This window comes from Squalius cephalus (genome assembly GCF_949319135.1).
Source record: "Squalius cephalus genome assembly, chromosome: 19".
Lineage (NCBI taxonomy): Eukaryota > Metazoa > Chordata > Actinopteri > Cypriniformes > Leuciscidae > Squalius > Squalius cephalus.
This window is the reverse complement of record NC_137140.1, coordinates 20465037-20482637: the sequence shown is the minus strand read 5'-3', so window position 1 is coordinate 20482637 and position 17601 is coordinate 20465037. Positions and strand designations below refer to the sequence as shown.

Here is a 17601-nt window from a genome sequence, read left to right as displayed (position 1 = left end):
ACGTGCAACACAGACGCGCAGAGCAAAAACACTACGAGGCCCAGAGAGAAGGAAATGAATAGTGGAATAAAGTCGTTATTTTTTGTTTGTTTTTGCGCACAAAAAGTATTCTCGTCGCTTAACATACTTAAGATTAAGCCACTGTAGTCACTTGGACTATATTAACGATCTCTTTAATAACTTTTCTGGGCCAGCAAGTTTCGGTCACCTAGAAGCCTATGGAGAAGTGATCCAGGTCTCAGATTTAATCAAAAATATCTTAATTTATGTTCCGAAGATGAACGAAGGTCTTACGCGGTTGGAACAACATGAGGGTGAGTAATTACTGACAGAATTTTCATTTTTGGGTGAACTAACCCTTTAATGCAAATGGGTGAAGTGTCCCTTTAACAAAAAAATAAAATTAAAATAAATCTAGCCTTTAAACCTAGCACTATGCTTTACTTTTATCAATCTTTTCTTTGTATATTCAGCTTTTCTCTCTCTTAATGTATGTCTATGAGAGAGAAGAGATAGAAGGATGTTAATCCATTTATCACTTAAAAGCGCATATATTAAAGTATTGCACTCAGCATGCGTACAGTTTTCTATTGACTTAAACATTCTGAGGTTTGATATTTTCAGACAATGACTGTCGTCAATAACAACGCCGCTGTATAACAAACTACTGTATAACAAACCGCTTAGCGATTGTATTGAAAATAACTCTTGTAGCCAGGATGAATGTTTTATACAATGTATTATATAATAGGATTTTTGAGTATGAGAATTATTTTTTATTTTATTTTTTTTGTAAGGCATGAAATGACTCGAGACTCGACTCGGACTCGTGACAAAAGACTTCAGACTTGACTCGGACTCGACAAGTCTTTAATTGACTGAAAACGACTGAAGTCTATTATTAACATGTCAAGATGAAATGCCAAACTCCAGATGAAAAACTTGTGAACGGTAAACATTAGCAACACATTATTAGCTGTTTGATAACATAGTCAAGCAAAAGGCTAATTGTATTAATTACCGTTATGTGTCCAACGTTGTAGAGCAATACATAAAATGTATTATCATTCTGGTACATCGACTTTTAGACAAGCCTGTATAATTCACTCTTTCACTTCTTCTTCTGAATCAGTTTCTGGTTAAAACATATATGTCACGGTTTATGAATTCACTGTCTCTCTCTCGTCTAACGTGCTGTTGTGTGTGTGTGTGTGTGTGTGTGTGTGTGTGTGTGTGTCTGTGGGCGTGGTCACTGATCATCAGTGATCAGTAGCGCCAGCTGGTTTCAATTGTTTGTCCCTTTATATGCTCTGTAACTGGTGTCTCATGTTGTCAGATCGTTGTGGTTTCCCGGTGTGTGTCCTGTGCCTGTTCCTGTGTTCCTTCGTTGTGGATTTGGATTTCCGGTGTCTTCGTCATGTTCAATTCAATTCAATTCAAATTTATTTGTATAGCGCTTTTCACAATACATATTGTTTCAAAGCAGCTTTACAGAAAGTGCATTTCAGAAATATACATAGAGAAATACAGTTAGTTAATCATGTATTAATTTAGGGCATAAACATATCGCCAGCGTCGAGTCGTCTCTTCACAGGCGCCGAGTCGTCTCTGCACGGGTGTTGGGGAATCTGTAGTTTCCATGAGAGGCTGGATACAAACTGGAGCTGACGATCTGCATTTACCTCGGGACTAGCGTCCCGAGATAACAACAGAAAAGCATATGGGAAATAATTAGCGTAGCTGCTGTTCGCAATATTAATGCATTCAATCTGATTCAACTATAGTATAAAAGGTAAGTATTATGTCAATGCTTGGCTAAAGAGATGCGTCTTTAATCTAGTTTTAAACTGGGACAGCGAGTCTGAGCCTCGAACAATATCAGGAAGGCCATTCCAGAGTTTAGGAGCTAAATGTGAAAACGCCCTCCCTCCTTTAGTGGACTTAGATATCCTAGGAATGACCAGAAGCCTCGAATTTAGTGATCTTAAAGAGCGCGATGGATTGTAGGGCGATAGAAGTTCCGTTAAATACACGGGAGCTAAGCCGTTTAGGGCTTTATAGGTCAGTAGTAATACTTTGTAATTGATACGGAACTTTATAGGTAACCAATGTAGAGACGACAGAATTGGTGTTATATGATCGTATTTTCTTGATCTAGTAAGAACTCTAGCGGCGGCATTTTGGACTAACTGTAGCTTGTTTATTGAGGATGCAGGACAACCTGCTAATAAAGCATTACAGTAATCTAGTCTCGAGGTCATGAATGCATGAACTAACTTTTCTGCATCAGAAACAGATAGCATGTTACGTAGCTTAGCAATGTTTCTAAGGTGGAAAAATGCTGTTCTTGTAACATGAAATATGATTTTCAAAAGACAAGTTGCGGTCTAATATAACACCCAGGTCTTTTACTGTAGAGGATAAAGTAACCGGACACCCTTCTAAATTAAAGTTGTATTGTAAGAGGTTTTGTGGGCAGTTTTTTGGACTAATAAGTAATACCTCCGTTTTATCTGAATTTAATAGCAGAAAATTACACGTCATCCAGTATTTTATATCTTTAACACACTCTGTTAATTTAGATAATTTATTGTTATCATCTGGTCGTGATGAAATATATAATTGAGTGTCATCAGCATAACAGTGGAAATTAATTCCATGTTTTCTTATAATATTACCAAGTGGTAGCATATATATTGAGAATAGCAGAGGGCCTAACACAGATCCTTGCGGTACACCATAGTTAACTGACGTTATCTTCGATTTTTCCCCATTTACGCAGACAAAATGGTAACGGTCTGATAAGTACGATCTAAACCAGTTTAATGCCTGTCCCTGAACACCAGTGTAGTTTTGTAGTCGGTCTAAGAGTATTTTGTGATCTATAGTGTCGAACGCAGCACTAAGATCGAGTAAAACTAGTATTGAGATAAAGCCTTGGTCAGAAGCTAGAAGTAAATCATTTGTAATTTTAACGAGCGCAGTTTCTGTGCTATGATGCGGTCTGAATCCTGACTGAAATTTTTCATAGATATCATTTTCTTGCAAGAAAGAGCACAGTTGAGCGGACACCACTTTTTCTAGAATTTTAGACATAAATGGAAGATTTGAAATGGGTCTGTAATTTGCTAGGTTATTATGATCTAATTGTGGTTTCTTAATTAAAGGTTTTATAACTGCCAACTTGAATATTCTTGGAACATGACCTAAGGATAAAGACGAGTTAATAATATTGAGAAGAGGCTCTTCCACTACAGGTAACACTTGTTTCAGTAGTTTAGTTGGTATTGGATCTAATAAACACGTTGTCGGTTTAGATGCAATGATAAGTTTATTTAGCTCTTCCTGTCCTATAGTTGCAAAGCGCTGTAATTGTTCTTGCGGGGTGATAATTGAGGCTGAATCATAAGACACCATTAAAGATTGTACATTTACAATTGTGTTTCTGATGCTTTCTATTTTCTCAGTGAAGAAATTCATAAAATCATTACTACTACACTGTAACGGAATATTTTGCTCCGGTAACGTCTGTTTATTTGTTAGTCTAGCGACGGTGTTAAATAAAAACCTAGGATTATTTTGGTTATTTTCTATTAGTTTGCGGAGATGCTCAGCCCTGGCTGCTTTTAGGGCCTTTTTATAACGTGACATACTGTCTTTCCACGCGATTCTAAAGACCTCTAAATTAGTTTGTTTCCATTTACGCTCTAAATTACGAGTTTCTCTCTTTAGAACATGCGTAGCACTGTTGTACCATGGTGCTTTAGTTTTCTCTCTAACCTTTTTTAATCTAATTGGTGCAACAATGTCTAATGTACTAGAGAAAATGGTGCTCATAGTGCTAGTCATTTCCTCTAGTTCATCTGTTTGTTTGGGTTCACTGAGCAGCTGAGATAGATCAGGTAAGCTATTTGAGAAATTATCTATAGTTGTTGGAAGGATTGTTCTGCCTGGTCGATAACGTGGCGCAACATGACAAATTTCAGCGGTACGTAGTATGCAAGTGACCATGTAATGGTCAGTGACTTCATCACTTTGCGGTATAATATCTATATCGGTTGGATCGGTTCCATGTGATATAATTAAATCTAGCGTATGATTAAGACGATGAGTGGGACCAGTTACATTTTGCTTGACCCCAAATGAGTTTAATAAATCTGTAAACGCAGCCCCTAACGCATCATTTGAATTATCTACGTGTATGTTAAAATCTCCAACAATTAATGCTTTATCGACATTGACCAAAAGATCTGAGAGAAAGTCTGCAAACTCTTTTAGGAAATCAGCGTAAGGCCCTGGCGGTCTATATACAGTAGCCAAGGCTAAAGATAATAGGGATTTCTTTCTTACATCTAAGAGAGTAACATTTAGCACAAGTACTTCAAACGAATTAAACCTGTGACCTGTTTTCTGAGTAACAGTAAGAATATCTTTATAGATTATAGCAACACCACCGCCACGACCAATCAGACGGGGCTCATGCTTGTAACAGTATCCAGGAGGAGTAGACTCATTAAGGCCGAAATAATCATTAGGTTTAAGCCAGGTTTCAGTAAGGCAGAGTACATCGAAACTATTATCTGTGACCATTTCATTTACAATAACCGCCTTAGGTGTAAGCGATCTGATGTTTAAAAGACCTAGCTTTATAAATTGTTTTTGTTCACTAATATTGAGATTTTCTGGTTTAATCACAATTAGATTTTTCCTAGATCCTGCAGTAGATTTATTATTTGATCTCACTAAGCGAGGAATAGACACCGTTTCAATATAATGTTCTACATTGGTACTTATATCAATTAAATTTGGACAGCAAAGAGTGTGATTTGGACTTTGACTTACTAGTCATATGGTGTGTAGCGTCTTGGAGATGTTGTCCGACAGAAGAGCCGCTCCGATTCTGCTGGGGTGAAGGCCATCAGCACGGAAGAGCCTAGGTCGCTCCCAGAAAAGATTCCAATTATTTACAAAGAGCAGTCTCTGTTCATTACACCATAACATTAACCATTCATTTAGAGCAAATAATCTACTGAACCTTTCGTGTCCTAGTCGGTAAGTGGGAAGCGGTCCAGACACGATGATCGTTGTTTCAGGCGATGTGCTGCGTACCGTCTCGATCAGGCTCCTGTAGTCCTTCTTCAGAACCTCCGACTGCCGCAGCCTGATGTCGTTCGTTCCCGCGTGCAGCACGACAGCTCCGACGGGCTCGTCACCATTCAGAATCCCGGGAACCTGTGCAGCGACATCGAGAACACGAGCACCAGTTCGTGGTGTTCGTGTTCTATATCGGTTCATGTTCGTCTCCGTATTCTCTGCAACCTGCACTGGATCACCGAGCACCATCACGAGGGACTATTCACTGGATCAGAGCAGAGAGCACCGTCACGAGGGATCATCACTGGACTAGAGCACCAGCACCCGTTGTCCACCGAGGTCCCTGCGTCACCATTCCACCCAGCGTTTGCGTCCGCCCGTCTGCCCTGCTGTGTTGGCGGCCGTCTGTGTTATATGTTCTGACCAGTGTGCTGAGTACTAATAAACATCCTAACATCCTGTTTCTGTCGTCCGTTACAATATATGGCTGAATTAAAACAGTATTTCCACTTGCCATTGTGCAGCGTTTACTACAGTAAAGTTGATCGAGTGGATTTCTGAGCTTGTGTGAGTGAGTGGAGATGGGGCTAATTTGCATATTCATGGATCCATGTACTAAATGAAGCAAGGGTTTAGAGTTACATTCAAGCTATTTTAAGGCATGAATAATTTTGATGATCAAAGATGAGTTTTATGGAAAAAAATATTGACTACAGGGGGGCTTTAATAAAAAATACTGTTATATTGTGAAATATCATTACAATTTAAAACAACCATTTTCTTTTTTTAAAGGAGTCATAACCTAGTATTACCTTGGATACCCACGCTCTATTATAGTCTTTCAGGCCCTTCTAAAAAAGAAAAGTGGAAAAAAAATAAACACAGAGCTCCTCTGACCCTTATTTCTAAAGTCATTATTGTCTTGCGAGATCTGATGCGATATTTTGGCTGTCGTGGACGGTCATTTTAATAATGCAAATGAGGGGCGCGTTGATTGGTAGCAGGAAGGAGGGGGGTTGACACCGCAGGTAACGCTTTAGCATATCATTCCAAAATGACATCATGGCGCAAGTTTTTTCTGATTTCTCATTACTATGACTGCCATGCTCAGTTAGCGTAAATTTAAATGTAACTGCAATCTCAGTCATTTGTTGTTTGCAAAGTAGCAGCCATTCCCCATGTTTACCTCGAAGCTAATACTCCCGCTAGCATACAATAGCAGTTAGCTGCTGTTTGTTACACACAGTAGAGCAATAAAAACACAGTCTTACCATTTCAATTGCAGGCAAGTCTCTGATTGTTGGAATGGCCCCTTTTTCCAAACGGAGCTTCGATGCCAACTTCGCCTGATATTGCCCCAAATTTGTGAACGATTCCGTCGTAAGATGTTTAGCACAGACACCTAACGTTAAGCCAGTGGGAAGGGTTGTAGGAATCGCGTCATTAAAAATGAATTTAATCCACTGGTCCCTGATAGCTTGGTCCGTTCTTGGGAGAGAAAACACATTTACATGTTGATTCTGACAGTCAACAACAGAGCAACTCACGTGTGCACTACGTTTCTGCATCTTTCTCGACTGATTATGAGGGGGAGAGGGGCAGGGCGGGCTTCCTGCAGCATAGGTCTGCGGTGTCCATATATGGTATATCCTGCCCCGTCTTGACGTCAAGTCGGGACATAAATTAAAATCTCATATTTGAGTGCGCGTGCACGTGGGCTGTTTTACGAACCCAGGGGTAAACAAACGCTTCACTTTTAAATATCGGCTTCCCGGCCAGTGTATAATCGTTAGGAATTCATAACATACATTGATTCTCGTGGAAAAGTGAAAATTACAGGTTATGACTCCTTTAATATATTGTGTTGTAAAAAATATAATTTATTCCTGTGATGGCAGAGCTGAATTTTTATGAGCCATTACTCAGGCTACGTCTACATTAATCCGGATACATTTGAAAACGGCGTTTTCGTTTATAAACGCTCTTCGTCCACACTAGCGTTTTCGGACGTTTCAGTGTGGATGAGAAACTTTTGAAAACGCTAAATTCACATTACTGCACATGTGTAAAACCCCACAAAAGATCACTGATATGATTCAGAGGAAAAAATAAATAACGAATTTATCGCGCAATTCTTCTGACAGGATAATTTTATTTAGTCAAATATCTCACCATTCACTGATGCGGTCCAGGTCGCACGCAGTCACCATATGTTTGGTCTAAAACGCAACTGCTCTCATGTATTACCGCAGGACAGCAAATGTGAGTAAATTCTGTCATCTTTGCAGGACTGTGAAGAGTGTGCAATGTAGAATATTTTTAGCAGCAGTGTGAAAGTGAATAGCACATAACAGGCACAATACTGGTATAAACATGAATATCTATTGGTACAATATGCTTCACATGACTGAATTTACGTCATCGTTTTTAAATACCACCGGTTTCACAATCCACACTACAACGCGAAAATGGCGCTTTCAAATGTATCCACTTTGGAGTGCGTTTTCAAAAAAGCTTTGTTTTCATTAATAAAAACGCTGTCTCAGTGTAGACGGAAGGCCAAAACAGAGAGAAAAATATATGTTTTCAAACCAAAACGTATTAGTGTGGACATGGCCTCATTGTCACTATTTGCCTGAGTTCTAGTTCTTTCATTAGTTGTCATGGTTCCTGATTAGTGTCTCACCTCTTCCCTGTTCTGTTAATGATCTTCCTTGTGTATTTAAGCCCTCAGTTTTCCTCAGTTATTTCTTTATGCATTAACGTGTTAGATGTGGTTGTTGTTGCACTCTGTTTAAATAAATATTCATCATCATCATCTTCATCATCATCATCATCATTCTGCATCACGCATATCATTCTTGTTCATTATTTTATAACAGCTAACCGTGAGAGTCACATGATCCTTCAGAAATAATTCTAATATGATGATTTGGTGTTCAAAAAACATTTCTCATCATTATCAATGTTGAAAACAGTTGGGCTCATTCATATTTTTGTGAAAACGGTGGTCATTTTTTTAAGATTCTTTGATGGCTGAATAGCTATCAGCATGTATACAAAACATATTTTATAACAATGTAAACGTCACTTTTTATCAATTTAATAACTTTCTTTTGAACAGTAGGGTACATGTTCAGCATTACCTATGTGGATAAATTTGGCACAAGACAAAACAAAAAAGATCACAAATTTCAGAGATTATGTTAGAATAAATACCCTCAATGGTAACTTTATTAGGTACACCTATCTAATATTTAACCTTTTGCTCTCTGAACAGCCTGAATTTGTCAAGGTACTTGAAATATAAAGGATTCAGGTCTACTAACATGATATCATCACACAATATTGCAACAAATCTGCCTGTCCACCACATCTAAAAAATGCTCTTATTTATATTAAGATCTGGTGACTGTGGAGGCTGCTGTAGTAGCCTTTTTCATCTTATTGGATCCAGCTTGGGATGTGATGGTTTTTCACATGGTGCATTATCCACCAGCCTGAACTGATAACAGAAGGCTGGATGGACCTTTGGATTTTTACACCAACTTCATACCCATTCATATGTATGATCCAGCAGAAATGAGATTCATCAGAAAAAGCAATGTTTTTTATTTGTATACACAGTATCCATTTTCAACAACTGGTTGACTGACAGATGCTGTCCATCGTTGTTGCAGAACACATCAGGATGGATTAGCATTTACACTACAAATGCAAAATGGTCAAATGTACTTGAATGTGATTTAAGTGACTGGATCACATATGACCCCATTTACACCTGTATTTAGCTTGTCCACTTGGGATCAGATGACCTTAAATGGATCTTCCAGGTGTAAACATGGTGTTATTGTCATTATCCGTCAGTTTGAACAGATCTGACCATTCTCTTCTGACCTTTCTCATTAACAAGGTGTTTTCGCCCACAGAACTGCCGCTCACTGGATGTTTTTCTCACACTACTGTGTTGTGTAAATCCCAGGAGATTATTGGTTTCTGAGGTTCTCACACCAACCCATCTGAAACCTACAATTATTCTACAATCAAAGTCAGTTAACATCATATTTCTTGTGTTTCCGGTTTGTAAAACATTAACTTGACTTGCTCTGTTTTTTTTGGTTTTTTTTAATTGTATATATTCATAAACATTATTTATTTTCGATAGGTCATTGTAACAATGCTTCTACCACCATCGTCATTACCAGCTGTAATAATAGGGATGATAATGAAGTATTAATAATATTAACATTAATAATTGTAATAATATAAATAATGTTTAAGACAATAATGATAAATAATAATAACATGGAGTTTGAAGAAAAGTGATATGTGGGTCTGTTACAGGTATCTGTTCACAAAAAGATTAAATAAATGTGTCAGTAAAAGTAAATATGTATTCATAAATATATTCATATTATGTATACATGTGTATATCAGAGGTGTAAAACTCAGCTTAGAGTTTAGCTTCAACCCTAATCAAACACACCATATCCAGCTAGGTGAAAACTACAGGTAGTTTTGTGGCCCTCCAGGAACTGAGTTTTGTACCCCTAGGCAGTGGCGGGGACAACCCCAAAATCTGAGGTCACAATCTGATGTTGTAGCCATCTTTTCATTTAAGTTGTATGTGTGAAACAACGTTTTCATTGTCTCCAACATTCATGATTGTTGCATTCACCTCCAAATCGCAGTCGTACCAACCTCAAATTGTTTGTGAAGCAGGTTTCCACTTATTCACCATAATAAAATGAACAAATAATGAATGTATGTACTGTATGAATGAATGTATGTATTTCAGACATGAACACACACAAATAGTGTTTAAAGAAGGCCGTTTCGAAGTGTCTATTTACACGAAGTGCAAATAGCCCGCCTTGTTGGCAGAGGCTATTTAAACTAACTCCACCCACTGACATCTAGTTGAGCCAGACAAAATTACAGAAGACGCTGAATTGTTAACAGTAGCAGTGTAGGGGGCAGAAAGTTTTGATGCAAATCGACCAGATTTCAAATCCACCTTTTATGGAATTACTCCCTTTTCCCATCACAGATCAAACTGGAAAGAAATTTATTTTCAATAAAAAATTTTAAAAAAATATTCGAAAAGTGGAAATAAAGTGTTTATCGTGTGTTTAGTAATAAAGTGTTTATTGGTTAGGCTTAGGGGTAGGAATAGGGAGGGCTTTATTGTCCCAATAAGGAGGCATACATTTAATAATTTTAATAAATAATCAATACACTCTATGTTATTATTGCATACCATTTAATGTACAGCAACACTGAGGTGCAAATAGTATCTGCCTCTAATAGCATCTAAATACTATTTACACTTTATCTAAAATAGCAGGGTTTTCTTTGCAATAGACTGTGTAAATCGAACCTATCACTATTTTCAATTAGTGTAAATGGAATCTATTTCCATTTAAACAGTGTAAATAGCTGCAATCACTTTTTGTACTTAGCATATTTTCTTAACGATGGATGCTATTTACACTATTTTCACTTAGTGTAAATAGCATCTATTGGTATTTGCACTAAGTGCAAATAGCCACTGCCATAACGTTTTAAATAATGGTGCAAAAATAAAGGTAATTCTCTTTTCATGCTAATAGGTTTTTTTATACATCACATCCAGTCTGGCAGGTCGCATATGGTCTAGCGTCAAAAGTTCAAATATTTCAACGCAACTGAAGCTCAAACTGGCTCAGAATTAGTTTTTGCTTAGGCAACATCATGCAGCTCTCGTACAACTCTCCATTTGAAAATGAATGACTTCCGGTCTGTTATTATAGTAGCTGTGTCTCATTTAGAAGGCTGCGCCCTCCAGCATTCACATTTGTCAGCCGCATACATCATCGAGGATGTCTCCTTTCAGAAAAGAAAAAAAAAAAAAATTCCTAATCTGGAATATAATGGTAGCTTTTCTGAAATGAGACAGCTCAAATGTGGTCGACAAATGCGAAGTCCTTTGCCTTCAAAATTAGGCACAGGCAGTGTAAAGGCAGCTTGAGAGTCAAATGAGGCATCACTCCTTTGCTAAGCACCAGATAAGGAATTTCTCCTTATCAGCATGCGAAGGATCCAAGAGGATTGTTGATATTAATCTCAAAATTATGTAAATTGGAGGAAGTTTGTCAATGGATTATATTTCTTTAAATATTCTAGATAATTTTAAAGCATCTGATTGTGTCAACAAAAAGACAAATTGAATGAAATGAGTTTTATTAATACAATTATACAGTACTAAAAAGGTACAAATATATACATAGATAATGAAACCAAATTGTTTAAGTTGTATTAAGTTGGATGGGACAATGTATGGCAGCATTATTTTATGCAATAGGGGGGGGGGGGGGGGGGGATCATGAAGCTGATATAAGTTTTACAATATTAAAAGCATAATAGATAACCATGTACTGACAACATTGAATCATATCAAGGTGTCTGGAAAGAGGTTCAGTGAGCGATATTTACATTCCACACGAAAGAAGTGATGTCCTCCAAAGGTCACGCTGGGACACACTGCAGTTGTAAAGGAGCTGGACTCCATTTAAACAGTCTTGAACATGACATGCAGGAAAATTCTGAACTCCTGGAGCATTAAGAGTCTTTACAGTGTGAATCACGCAGCTAAAGGAGCTGTAAGGGTCAGGCACTGACCGCTGGTGCAGAAAGTCCTTCACAGTCTGGAACACGCAGCTGAAGGAACCTTGGAGGGAAGGTCTTTTCTTGAGGGTATAACCTTGTTGCAGGTGTCTCAGTTAATATCTGCTACTCCTACTTTTTTGGCTAGAAACTCAGAATGTGGATGTTTCTGTTATTGTCTACATCTCTGGGAGAACAAGGCGTGTCTGTTGAGATTGTACCTTGTAACGGTGGTGGCCGCTAGACAGGATTAAACCTGTCAAAATTTGAATTAACCCAGGATAGCAAAAAGTAACCACCTGTTACACAACAAATCACAGTAATAATCCCAGAAAAATTCAGTTCACAAGGGATATTTATTCTTCAATTATATAATGCTCATAATAATAATAATAATAATAAAACACAAACTCCTTTAAAAAAGATAAATGAAATGGAAATAAAATAAAAAAAACAATAAAAATAATGTTCAACACTAGCAGTTAGATCAACTCTTTTTTTTTACTTTTTTTTTTTTATCAATGCCATGAACCAGAACAATACAATGAGACAATCACTTAAAGTAAAACAAATACAAAATAAATAAAGTAAAATAAAATAAGAACAGTGCCAGAGGACAAGAAAAAAGTATTACAAACAACAAAAAAAGGGTGCTACTTTATACAACATCATATGCTTACAATGCTATAAGCTCTAATTGCCTTTTTACTTGTGCAATTACACAAAACAGAACAATAAAGCTTAAAATCATTTTTAAAGCAAGAAAAGTTAGGTTTGGAGTCAGACCATTTTATTTTATGAATATGAAACTTCCCCATTAATATTAACAATTGTATGAAGTATGCCTTATCTTTCTCAATCCCATTATCTTATATCATTATGTCATATCCACTCAGCTGTAAATCAATGTTCATTTTTTTCTTAATTAAACGCTCCACATCAATCCAAAATATTTTTGTATGTATGCAATGGAAAAATAAATGAAACATTGTTTCCTTTTCACCTTTACAAAAATTGCAGGAGTAATCAATATCTAATTTAAAACGTTCCAGCACGTGTTTTACTGGATATATTCTATGCATTATTTTAAAAGAGACTTATTTTACTTTGTTATTAATGTAAAATTGATCTACTGTTTGCCAAGCATTACGCCAATTTACATCTCCAAAAACAGATGACCAGAAAGTATATTCCTAATGTAGTTATTTGAGACTTTATTTTGTAAAATATTTGTATTACCAAGAAATATTTTACCCATGATAGGCTATCTGAAAAATTTAGATCTTCCTCCTGTGATGCATTCCTAAGAAGGATCAATACTTTCCTGGGAAATGCATCTGGTATTTTACATTTATTCAAAAATTCTCTATAGGCCTATGTTAATAAATTCCCATCATCATTCAAAAGCTGACTAACTAATATAATACTGTTTTCAAACCAGTAATCAAAAAAAGAGAGATTTATTTTTGTAAAGGATGTCTTTGTTTGTTGTTCCAAATCTAATATCTCCTAGGTGAAAAGTTATGTTTGTAGGCCAGTGTCCATGCCATGACAGCTTGTTTATGAAATTTTGCAAGCTTAAATTGTATTTTTTTTTCAATTGAATAATTACACTTGAATAAAAATGAGAGGTCGCCCAATTGTTTAAATAGATAGTTAGGAAAGGAATTCCAAATACTGTCTTTATTTTTTAAATACTGAATAAGCCAATTTATTTTAAAAACATTGTTCAAAGCATCATAACCAAGGGGCAACATTCTGATCTGAAAAATGAAGCCTACCCGGAAGTGCGAAAAACTGCAATACATCGAAAATCCGCTAGGGGAAGGTCCCAAAAGGGAGCAAATGTCCATAGCCCCCATGTTAAAATGTCCGTTTTCACAGCATAAAATCATGTTTTTACAGGTTGGTCCCATGGACTTTTATTGGATTTTTCGATAGGTTCCGAGTGCCTGACAACGGCGAGGGTATAGTGAATTTTTTTCTAACTCGTTAGTTTAGATCGTATTTAGATATAAAATGTATGACAATAAGGGCGTGGTTAACTTTGAGTGACAGCTTGATTGACAGCTGAAAGGCAGCGCCACGGAGAATGACAACATAAGAAGCGCCATTTTTTAATAGAGTTGACATATAATACTACTGTTTCTGTATCATGGAATGTAGTTTTAAGAGTTTTTCAGGCGAGAATGTAGTTGTTTAAAGCTCAAATCTGTGGTTTATTTATAAAGATTTTTGAAAATTGTATCCAGTTGTGAGATCCAGCGATGACCGGGCGCTCGGCGCGATGTACCCCGCCTGGAGCAGCCTTTCATCGGCTAGACGTTTTGAGGTTTGCCGCGGACTCTGGCGTCTCTGTAGTGGTTAAACATGAGATATAATTCGTCTTGTCTATATCTAACGGGCGATTTTTGGTCTCGTGAATCTATAATTTGTTCCCTGGGCAATCGTTTTGGCTGAGGGGCAGTTTCATAACTTTATAAGCTATAACTTGTAGCCTACCGTTGTATGGTTAGACTAGATCGAGCGCATGACTTTTTATGTTTGACTGAATTGTTTGCTTTATTTGTATAGCTTCTTGTAACTTTACCTTTTACTTATACTTTTATAATAGCTAATATTGATAAAACTGAAATTTAACAAAAAGAGACTGGGTTGAGTTTTGTCATTTTAAATTTTAATACAACGAATATGATCTGTAATGTTGTTTACTGCAACATCTGTTGTTTAGTACAAATGCACATATTGCCTGGACCATATTAAAATGTTTAATATTTTTATATTATATTTAAAACGAAAAGAGGCAGGTTTGTGTTTTATATTTCGTTTTGTTATAAATAGGCAAACGTTATGTGCAGTGAATATAATCAATACGCGTTGCCTGAACCACATTTGTGTGGCTATAATGTTTAAGATTTCTTTAAATGAAAACGAAAAGAGTTAGTATGGTGTTTTATAACATATTTCGTTGCCTAAAATATACACAGAGATAACCGGAGTAGCAGAGCGAGCTGAGTGACGCGCGCTGCGTCAGAAGGTGGGCGGGGTTAGGATTTCCCAAGATTTTCCAAGATGGCGCTGCCCATACCCCCCATAAACGGCTTCAAACCCGTTCTTCAGAAAGTCTATGGGTGACGTCACAGACGCTTTGTCCATATTTTTTACAGTCTATGATCATAACTCAAAACCTCTAAGATCAACTCGGTCTTTGAAATCCGTGCAGAAAACGCGTCACGCTAATCCACGTTTGCAGATTCGTGTCCACATTCATTTACAAATTGTCCATAAAAAGAAAAGAGAAAAAAGTAAACATTTGATAAACATTCCATTCATTTCGTTGTAAATCAACAACATCAAACAATAATTTTAACGGGCAGCCAGCAACAACTACATTAAAACACTAAGCACACAGAATGTGCGAATGTGAAAGGTATGCGAGTGTGTAATGGCGGCGCAGAGGTACTGAACAAGTTTGCAAATATGAAGGCAGCAAGAGAGTATCGCGGGTCATCGTCAGACACCAAGATAGGCGGATAAGCAGCTTTGACTTGTCTTCAGAACAGCTAAAAAAACAGTCGGTCTAGAAGTGCAACACTTCAGTCAAACTTCGCGACGCACCAGACATCAAACACAGGAAGCATCAGTATGACAAGCGGCCGTCTTTCCACAATAATCCATCACTCTCACTACTGGCAAACCTCGCATGCAAACAAACAGATGACGCGCCTTTTTCAGGTATGACACACTTCCCTATATCTAACTTCCTTCCGTCGTTAATTGAAACACTCCACCCATTCACGCAAAGGTAAAGTGAAAGTAAAACAAACAATGTTGTGGCACACATTTTCTTCACTGCCACAACCTTTATCTCTTCCTAATGAGGAGATTGTAATCTGGACTCTTTCTTATCCCCATGCAAACTAGGTAGGTATGTAGTAAAAGTAAACCACTGAAGCACCACTGAAAAATGGAATGGGCACTTATGAGATGCGTGTGTGTGTAATATAGTAATGCATATTTATAATAATAAGCCATTTTTTTTCAGTGGTGTGCAAAGACAACAGCAACTCTGCGTTCAAAGGAATCCATTGTTTCTTGTTATTTTACCTGTTACTATTGTCACACTGGATTGTGTCGCAGCATCAGCAAACATGATATGCTTTTATCTCACTGGACGAATAGTTTTTGTTGTTGCCCTGCTCTTTATAAACAGTCAAAAGTTCATAACGCTGTCCACTCCAGAAGTTGAAAGGGACACTGCTGAGAAGTGGGGGTCTGGAAAGGTGAAGTGTGTAATTGTTGATATTAAAACAGTAAACGTGCTGAGATAACTAGTCATAATAAGTTTTGTCACGGTTTGACTTTATAAAGAGGGCAAACACTGTGGCACTTTCAAAGCATTGTTCTGTTTGTTTGAGTGGTCCAAAATGTCCACTTATGACATAATTGCTGACCGATAATTGCTTCATATTTTGTTAATATTCCTTGTTATTTCATGTTCTTTATCCTGACTAAACTTTCAAGAGTAAACAACACCATACCATCAACACAATGCACAGGGATTTGGCAAAAATTTAAAACAGCCTCTATATTATCCTTGTATAGCAAACACTTTAATATTTAAATTTTGCCGTATTGGGAATGCAAATGAATTTCCCCCTGTAGTCAATCATTTTATCCCTTAAAAATCATCTTAGATAACCAAAATGACATATTTACACAATTCTTCCTGTGAATTTTTTTTGTTCATGCCTTAAAATAGTTTAAATATAACTCTACACCCTTGGTTCATTTAATTATGCTGAACCATGAATATCCAAATTAGCCTCGCCTCCACTCACTCACTCCGACTCATAGATAGAATTTAAACGCTGCACAATGGCAAGTGGAAATACTGGTTTAATTCAGCCATACATGTTTGAACCAGAAACTGATTCAGAAGAAAAAGTGGAAGAGTGAATTATACAGGCTCGTATACAAGTCGATGTATCAGAATGGTAATGCATTTTATGTATCGCTCTCTAGGTCGGACACATAATGGTAATTGATATGATTAGCATTTGGCTTGACTACGTTATCAAACAGCTAATAATATGTTGCTAATGTTACACAAACCATGTTACAGTTCACCATCTCAGAGTCAGACTAGATGCCTTTTAACAATCAGCATCCTTAGAAACCGGACGTACGCAAGTCAATTTCCGGCGGAAGAGTGACCTCTGACCCGACGCATGAAGTATTGAGAAACGCAGAAGTGCAGAGGATAGAGCAAAACAAAACGCCAGAAGTGTTTCAATTAGAAGTCTAAGACATGAATCCTTAAAGAGCAATGTCATTGGAGCTTGAGTTTGTTGCCCAGCCATATTTGTTTGAACTGTAAGAGGCATCTACTCTCACCTAAGCTTACGCTACTCCAATATCCTATGTCAGGTCAGAGGTCACTATTCTGCTGGAACTCGAATTGTGTACGGCCGTTACCGGAAGCCAGTGATTATAGTTTATAAAGTTAGAAATATGGATATTTTTCTTACAAAAACACATTGCTTCGCTTCAGAAGGACTTTATTAACTCCCTGGACTGTGGGTTACTTTTATGATGGATGGATGCGCTTTTTTGGGTTTTAAAATCTCAAGCACTACTCACTTCCATTAAAAAGCTTGGAAGAGACAGGGTTAGGGCTGAACGATACATCGAATTTTCATCGTCATCGCGATATGAACTCGCGCGATGAACACATCGCAACAGACAGCATGACACGATGAATAACACCTGGTTCAGATTACAAGATTTTTGTGTCTGTTACGATAGTCACGGTGTCAGATTACACGATTTTGACTCCTAAAATCTTGTCGTGTCATGGAC

The 17601-nt window shown here is 37.2% G+C and overlaps 1 long non-coding RNA gene across 2 annotated transcripts; it reads right to left on the bottom strand.

Moving 5' to 3' along the window:
• Nucleotides 1-1557: 1557 nt before the first annotated feature.
• LOC307147296 lies at nucleotides 1558-5258 on the bottom strand. 2 transcript variants are annotated; one of them, XR_013819275.1, is made up of 3 exons: nucleotides 5110-5258; nucleotides 4843-4933; nucleotides 1558-1689 (listed from the first exon to the last, which is right to left on the bottom strand). It is a non-coding gene; the product is annotated as an uncharacterized lncRNA (long non-coding RNA). The 2 variants fall into 2 exon arrangements; XR_013819276.1 differs by having other exon boundaries at nucleotides 1558-1672.
• Nucleotides 5259-17601: the final 12343 nt, after the last annotated feature.